We start from the raw sequence: 6196 nt of genomic DNA on the forward strand, positions 1-6196 counted from the left end.
GTGTGTGGGTGTGTGTGTGTGTGTGTGTGTGTGTGTGTGTGTGTGTGTGTGTGTGTGAGCTGCAGCACAGCACATCAAATTAACCAGACTTTTGAAAAATGGATAGTCATAATTTAAAGGAAGACTATTTTTGCAGTTGGGTTTATTTGAACGGTTCAATATAGAGGTGCAGTTTAATATTTATCAGTTCAGCTGACAAGTCAGTCATTAAGCTGACTCTGACTCGACTTTGACTGTCTTTGCTTTGAGGCTTGACTCGAGACTTGAGGATAAAAGACTTGCAAAACGACTTGGTCCCACCTCTGGCAGGGAGTGAGCCAACATTTCTCCTCTGTCAGGCTGGAACCTTTGGGATTACTGCTTTGAGACGAAGAGACATGTATGGACTAAACTGTTTGGAAAAGTGGGAGTTTTTTTTATCCCATTAGTGACAGAAGGACTGGAGCAGTTTGCAGTTGGTTAGAGCAGAAGGGAGTGCACTCTGGTGGTTCCTGACAGAAAAAGTTAACAGTGTTTTGCTGCCATCTTGTGTTCAGTCAACAGCTGGTTTCTGTTATTGGTGYAGGCGCTGAGATTGATCTCCATCACTGAGCGCTAACAGGTACTTGTTTAAAACATTGTTATGTACTATTAGGTGTCAACTGTCTGTTAGTAAAATATCTCATGAACCACTGAACTGGTTTTAATGAAACTTGCAGGAARTGATCATTAGAGGTGCATCTAAAACTGATTAACTTTCCAAGCCAAACCAATTTAGGGTGGCTGACATAACAGACAAAACTTAYAAAAMACAAACAAGATTATAATTAAGTCAGTTTTGCRGATACTGACTTTAAATTTAGCATGATTGTTGCTGAGAGTCATTTACAAAAAGTGCCACTCATTGCACAAGATATTGGCTTTAAATTTTAACAAATGTTGAAATCAACCATTTCTGTCTGTTAGCAAAATATTCTGTGGACCACTGGATACATTTTTATGAGCATCAAGTAAATAACTGGTTGTACATCTATAACTGATTAACTTTTGTAGTCAATCTAATAGAAGATGGCTGCTACAGCTAATCCAGATTAGACAACACAAAATCACTATAACTAAATTTGACATGTAGTAGCTTAGTTTCTCACATCATAGTCTGAGGTTGACATTGACATTTATTTCAAGGTTGACTAAAATTACTACAAATCTATTTGGGCAATATACAGTTCTTCAACAAATGTAGAGATTTTATTTAATTTTTTTTAYTACATAGTTTCTATAAAGTCACCCTTGTCAACATCCTTCACGCTGAGATGCTCAAACATGCAGAGGAAGTTTGGATCCACAGAAAGTTTCTCCGGTCTGTCCCCGCCCACCGGCACACGGCGAGCCATCACATTTCCCTGACAGGCTGTTGGGCCTGTTGGTCTGACCTTTGTCAGTGGGCAGCTCGTCTGCGAGCTTCAAACTTGTTAACATTTCAAACAGAAAAGGTTAATAGGAGGGTCGGGCCTAAATCAGAGAAGGTCAAACATGTTTTCCCTTCATCTCAAAGAAACAAACAAGGCAAGTTTGCCACAGAAAGGCTGAATCAGGGTTTAGATGCGGGGCCGATCAACGGGCTTCACTGAACCTCGTGCCAGAGTAGAACACGGCTTCATCCAGTCGGTCCCAATCGGCCAATCTGAGACACTCAGTGGTTCTTAAATAAAGCTCCTGATTCTGTCCAGCAGGGAGAGCTGCAGAGTCTTTATGGAAGTTTCAGTGAGCTCATCATGACGTTGATGTAATCCTAAAAAAAAAAGCACAGTCATTCAATAAGACACTGTTGACTCCCTGTTTGATTTTGAGAGATYAAACTGGGCCAGATCCTCAAAACATTTTCCCAATAAAAACTTTAATAATTTTCACCTTACTTTTTTCTCAATGATTATAATAATCGATAAATTAAAGACCCAGTATCACTCATGGGAATGCTTATCACCCACTATCTTTCATACAAGTGTTTTAGACTGAGATCATCAAATGATAAGAGAGTTGTTGTTTAGGTCAATAAACCTTGTAAATAAAAATCTACAACCTCGTGTAATCTTGTGATAAATGTGACCCATCACATCGAAACGAGGATTAAGTCCTAAAGTTGTATATGGAGAAATAGTCAAATATAGTGTTTTGACTAAAACGTTTAAAAAAATTTGCATTTTGTCAAAATATAATGAATAAAAGTCTCATCAATGTATCATTTGAATGAACTGTCTGAAATTTAATCATAAAACAAAATTTTGAAGCACTATTTTGAGCAGTAGCAACAAAAAGCCTGATTTTGAGGAAAAACGCCTTGAAATTTTGAGATTTTCCCTGTGAGCTAGCAAAGTTTTGTTTTTTTTTCAGCTGGGAAATCCCAATATTCAAATAAAATTTGAGGTTTCCTCTTTATAAGGACATCAAAAATTCCTCAATAAAATGACAAAAAATTAGGATTCAGACCAAATATTTATGTGTTATTGTAACCAACAAGACAAATTAAGTCATAYATATGGATTTAATTATGATAACAGGATGATTTAGGTGTCAAAATGTAGCTTTTAAAGCCAATAATCTGAAAATGTAATTAGGTCATTTTGACCAAATTTGACTTAATCCTCATTTCGACATGATGGCTCACAAATATGATCAGCTTGTGATGAGCCAGTCAGCTCCTGCCAGGCTAAATTTTAGCTCATTGTCAGTAAACGTAGTCATTCTCATGTAGAGGAAAGTTTGATTAGTCATGCTAGTCAGCTTGAATTAACCCCAAAAAGTCATCTGTTGCAATTCTGCAAACAACTGCTCAGTTTCATTTAAATCTGTCCAGTGGTTTGTGAAATATTTTTGCTTACAGGAAAACAGGGCTGATTCTAAAAAACGAAAAATCAATAAGTTTTACGTGACAATGTTCAATGTGCAGTGCTCATGTTGGTCAAAATGCTCAGCTACCACCACATGTTTTAGCTCAGGATTTGTAAAATTGGTGTAGGTATCAGTGGTGTGGTTGGACCCAGAGTGCAGACTTTTCAAAAAAAGTGCTTCCTGTACAGCAACACTCACAAGGAGTAGCATGTAGCCCACCAGTAACATCACGATGCAGAAATGATCTGCTGAGGGAAGGACAGTGATAATATCCAGCAGCTATAGGCTGATGAGTTAGACTGTGTGGAACACAGCTGAGCTGATTGGGAAGTGTTGATTGGTGTGAGTGGCTGTGAAATCCCAAGTAGGGGTCTCTGCGGACGAGTGGGCGTGTCACAAGGAAAGGCGATTCTAAAGCGACACACCTGATTTGACGGACTTTGTTGAAGGGACACACCTGGCTGGACAAGCAAAAAAGGGGCGATATCGTATAGCACCACCTGATTGGACAAGAACAAAAGGGGCGTTACTGTACGRCACCACCTGATTGGACAAGAACAAAAGGGGCGTTACTGTACGGCACCACTTTTTCTGTAGACCCCTACTTGGGTCACAGTTCTCCTGGTTAACCTTAGTGTTGGGGTCAGGGTCAGGCTGTAAAGAGATCAAGCAGGATCTAAGGATACCATCATGTAGGCCTCGTAGCCCACAGTGTTTATGCTTTTGACACGCCCACTCTTGTGACACGCCCACTTTGATTCCGCAGTTAACCCCATCTCGTGAAATTACTGAGAAACTGTCACGGGGTCATGGGCATAATTTGTTGGGGGGCTTGGGGGGTTGTGACCCCCACTATAATTTCATCAAGTCAATATCACCCCCCCCCCCCCAAAAAAAAAAAAAACAAAAACAAAAGACAATTAGCTTTAACACAACACAAATGAACCGGTTAAGTACACAGCTGCAACTCTCTTGTTGTCTTTAGGTAATTCTGACCTGATTTAAAAATTTACGTTGTCATATGTGTACATTTTAATATAACAGCTGAAAATGACATGCAGGGTTTTAGTCTGCTCTTGCTCTTTATGGCTGTATTTGTTGAATCGTGTTGAGCTGGTAAATACAGGGGTTAGACAATGAAACTGAAGCACTTGTCATTTTAGTGTGGGAGGTTTCATGGCTAAATTGGACCATCCTGGTGGCCAATCTTCATTAATTACACATTGCACCAGTAAGAGCAGAGTGTGAAGGTTCAATTAGCAGGGTAAGAGCACAGTTTGGCTCAAAATATTGCAATGCACACAACATTATGGGTGACATACCAGAGTTCAAAAGAAGACAAATTGTTGGTGCACATCTAGCTGGTGCATCTGTGGCCAAGACAGCAAGTCGTTGTGATGTATCAAGAGCCACAGGTACCCAGGGTAATGTGAGAATACCACCAAGRAGGACCAACCCCAATGGTAGAACTAAAGTTACACCTGTGCTGAGGTGAAATGAGGAATGGCACAAAGAATACAAAGAAACAAGAATAACAAAACACACTTGGAAGGGTTAAGCTAAAATGACACAACACAAAAAATGACAACAACACAACTATTCTAAAGCTAAAGAAACTTAACAAAACTAAAACGCAAAAATCCATAAGGCAACAACAACAAACAGTGATCCTGACAATTGGTTGAGTTTTAGCTATTTTGTGTTTTCTGAGGCTGTTGGCTATGGAAGCCATCTTGAATGAGGTTAACACAAAATGTAATATGTGGCAAGTGTGAACCCATTGAACACTTTGTGAATGTTTCATTAAGTCCAGGTCCATGAGATAATTTGCTAACAGACAAACTGTTGACTCCAAACACAGATTAGTGTCCACAGTATATGTTGGAGATCAGTCCAAGGGTGTGACTTTAGGTCCACCTGCCTTTGATTTATTTATTTATTGAGTCATTTACTTTTGTAAAACGGTTCAGGATATTTGGGCATTAAAATACATTGTAATATTTTTACTGTGTAATGTTTTTAATGTTTTACAATAGCTTTCCTGTTTTCTTTGTATTTACGTTGCACTTTCTGTTCCACATCAGTTCAACAATTAAGAAACGCTTCCTCCCATTTTTTCCAAGATTAATTTTTCATTTTTAAGATGTATTATACAGCGTACCTAAATTTCACAATTTTCCGAGAGTGCACCTGGTGCACTACAATTTGGCTGGTAAAAATTACAATACGAGTCAACAAATACAGACAAAATGCGACCAGAGCAGACTAAAATCCTGCATCTTGTTTTTTGCAGTTGTGCTTAATTGTACATATATGACATCATAAATTTAGAAAACAGGCCAAAGTTACCTAAAGACAACAGGAAAGTTGCAGCTGTGGATTTAACCAGTTCATTTCTTTTGTGTTAGAACAAATTATGTCATTTTATTGGTGGGGGGGTATATTGACGGGATCAAAATATTGAGGGGGACATAACCCCATGCAAATTACGCCCATGGATCAGTCTCAGCTACTACCACACAAAACGAGTTTAATATCTGTAGAAGTGACTGAGTTGTAGTAACTTCTCTAAGTTTAGTCTTTTGGCAGCCATCTTGGATTGGGCTGGCTTCAAAAGAGGATCAGTTAAAAAGCTACAGTTGTAGCCTATTTTTGTGTTTGCTAAGATCACTTTGTGGTGACAGCCATTTTGAATTGGGTTCATTAATTTATTTAACTTGTACATACATGCATTTATTTATATGCATTTATAAAGAAAACACACACAAAAAAAAAACCAATCACGGAACCACGTGTGTGTTTCAGAAGGGGCAGGCTGAAACAGTCAAATGTAATTATTCAAATCCCTTTTAAAGAAGTGAGCATTTCTAAGTCCACATGACTAACATTAAGTTGTTAAATGATAGCGGTTTCTAATCAGTAAATATGGAATTGTTTTACATGATTATTTTTTCTAAACACATACATATCACTCCTCAGTTGTAGGTTTCTGCAAGTTTCATTATAGTATAATCCATCCAGTGGCTCATGAGATTTTGCTAACAACAAACAAATCAATGCACACACAGCCATGGGTAAAAACATTTTCGCTCCACCTCCACTTTTGGTGGCAAGAAATAAAAAAGCAAACTCATTTAAAACTCTACTTAGAGTTTAGCTAATACAGTGGGTAAAATAAGTATTGAACACGTCACCATTTTTCTCAGTAAATATATTACTAGAGGTGCAAATGACATGAAATTTTCACCAGATGTCGGTAACAACCCAAGTGATCCATACATACAAAGAAATCAAACCATAAATGTCCAGAAATGACGTTATTTGTAAT

The sequence above is a fragment of the Austrofundulus limnaeus genome, unplaced genomic scaffold, assembly GCF_001266775.1.
Source record: "Austrofundulus limnaeus strain Quisiro unplaced genomic scaffold, Austrofundulus_limnaeus-1.0 Scaffold409, whole genome shotgun sequence".
Lineage (NCBI taxonomy): Eukaryota > Metazoa > Chordata > Actinopteri > Cyprinodontiformes > Rivulidae > Austrofundulus > Austrofundulus limnaeus.